The sequence below is a fragment of the Acipenser ruthenus genome, chromosome 33 (assembly GCF_902713425.1).
Source record: "Acipenser ruthenus chromosome 33, fAciRut3.2 maternal haplotype, whole genome shotgun sequence".
In the NCBI taxonomy this organism is placed as follows: Eukaryota; Metazoa; Chordata; class Actinopteri; order Acipenseriformes; family Acipenseridae; genus Acipenser; species Acipenser ruthenus.
In genome coordinates this window covers 7,878,584-7,881,555 of record NC_081221.1, presented here as the reverse complement: position 1 = coordinate 7,881,555, position 2,972 = coordinate 7,878,584, and positions in this window count along the sequence as shown.

Sequence of the window (2,972 nt, the reverse complement as noted above, 5' to 3'; positions counted from 1 at the left end):
TCTCTGTGAGCGCACCCATTATCACCTGACTATTGGTCAATCAAAGTCTGATATTCTTCTTTAGTGTGACGTCACATCTGCTTCTATGTGGTTGTAAACAAGGAGGCGAGTCAATGGCAAAACCCAGCTAACACACAACGTCCTCACAACGATGCACTAAGGTTGTGGGTTGGTTGGTGCCAACACAACGTTGTGACAACGTTAGAGATGTTACTGGTTCAAATAAACGTTGTGGCAACGTTGCTACAACCACACTTGATAACGTTGTAGAAATGTTCTGTACAACTTATACACAACGTTGTGGTAAGGTTGTGGTCTGGTAGTGAAAAACGCAACATTGTGACAACGTTATATATATATATATATATATATATATATATATATATATATATATATATATATATATATATATATATATATATATATATATTACTTGGTTTAAATAAACGTTGTGGCAATAGCTATTTTATTACATTTGTGTTTTCAGTTTTATTATTGTTGTAGTATTCAAGCCTATAGCTCTTATTCTTGAAGAATAGAGCATTAGTTTGGTTTACTAGCTTGATTCTAATTGGTTAAAGTGTTCCATTGCACGCGCCTCGAGGAGCATCAACTGAAGATGCTCGCGCACCTGTCAGAGCTTATGGAGGAGAATAAGAGAGAGCGGAGAGATCATTTATACATTGTTGTATTTGTATAGCTATTTGTATCATTTATTTCTTAATATGTATTTAATTTACATATATATATTTGTGTTTTTGTATGTTTGTTTGTTAAATTTTTTATATATTAGAGTAAGTTGTGTGTGTGAAACAGAACTCGGACTTGTAGCTGGAGGAGATCGTCGAGATCCTGAGGTATTTATTTTTATGATTAATGTATTGTTATCCATAAATGTTATTAAATAAAACAATTTGTCATGTTAATAAACGTGCCAATGAGTGTGCAATAGAATCACTAAATTAGATGATTAAGGTAATGCAATGAGGTGATTGTTAATAACTGCTTAGGTAGTTTAATAATGGCGCTATATCGGCATCTCGCGGTGCCGAAATACAGCTTAAAAAAACAAGTCACGAAAAACGCAGGGCCCTAAATATAATTAATATTGATGTTGTTATCTTGTATTCTGTTTTCCCACAGACGCAACACTACAGATAACATGGAAGGAGGAGAACATGGAAGATGTCTGATTGTTTTGTTTTGGTGCAAATTTGTTTTGTTTCAAATAAAAATGTGACTCACTGTGCGTCATGACAAAACCTTGTATGTCATTTTTGCCATTTTTTTTTTTAATTAATAGAACGCTCTCATCTATTCTCCAGTCTGTAAATGTCTCAACAACGCAAGAGGGTTTTTTTTAATGTTTGAATTCATTCCTTAATTTGATTTCTGGTAAAGTTTATATTTTGATTAGTAACTCTTTTTGAGTTCAGGCTTATTGGGAGGTTTTGACGTCAATCTTGAATTATACATTTTTTTTGCCGTTTCAATTCAGAGGCAAAACGTAATTTCTTAATTTCACAATGTTGTAACAATTTTCATTAAATACAGTTGTTTTGACCTTTTTACATATGTGTTTAATGTTTACAATGTTGTAAATACGAAGTTGTAGGTAAGTTGTCAGAAGATTCTACTCACGTTTTCACAACGTAATTAAACAACGTTGTAAGTACATAAATACAACGTTGTGGTTATGTTGTCAGAACATTCTACTCACGTTGTAGTGACGTATCTGGGAGTCCACACATTTACGTTGTAACAACGTAGTTTTACAACGTTGCCAAAACATGAAAGGAATTTTGTGACAACATTAAATTGTTAGCTGGGAAGGCATTAGTGCGTTTTAAAACCTATACATTAAAATGTAAGAGGTCATTTTTTTTTTATATAAATCAAAAAAGAGTAAACAGTATGGTCTAGTGTTGTGCTGCAGACTGCAACCAATATTCAGAAACGTTCTGAGAAAGAGAAAACTGCAGTTCGTTAATCGATTTTATGTCTTGCTGGTCCCTAAATGGCAAGACATGGTGTTTTGTAGGAAACTGTCGGAATAATAGGCTACTAATAAAAATAAACACTACAATGTTTGTATAGACATGTAATTTTATCATGTTCGTTGTTATTATTACTGTATACTAGAGAACAACGAAGCACAACTGTTAAAATGTACAGCAGAATAATAAATCGGTGTCAACTAGTCCCCGTATTTCTCATTAATATTATCAACTACTAGTATTCTTGTTTAAAAATACATTTGAAATCGTTTATATATACTTAGAAATAAATTATAATAAAATTAATTTAGCGAGAAACTTTTTTGGTTGATGATTGTTATTACCCTGATTTGAAAGAGTTTTAAAAAGTCTATGCAGAGAACAATGAGAGCGCCATATGTTTTAGACCGCGTAGCAACAATATCCAAGGAAGTAAGTGTTTGCGACGAAACCACTGAAGAGCCGCATTGCGGAGAGAGATAATAATGCACAACTTAGGGTGCGTTCCCGACACTTTTTTGCCGGCTATAACGTCACGGTCTGTGCAGACGCAGCGTGGACAGCTTTGATAAATGAACAACAGTTCTGAGCAGAACCAAATGGAGGTGATGTTGGGAGAAATTCTAATCGCAGAAGTGGATGCAATCGAAGTTCCCTTGTGCTCCACCAGCTTCATAATTTACAGCATGATCAGAAAATGTATAGTAGAAACAGTCCCTGCTATAAAGAGATAATATAAACGTATGTTTTGTGATGTGAGACAAATTAATGAGTATTATAACTGGCAGGATTCCCCCGCCCTCACACAAAGGAGTTGTTAGACAGAACTGTATTTTGATCTGGGACAAAAATAGTTCAAATACTTGCACATACGGTCACATATCTCACTTCAACTACCTGTTATTAAAGCTGATTTATTCTCCTTAATTCAAAGTAGGTTATTCCCTGTCCCTGATAGCCTTTCATCAATAACCT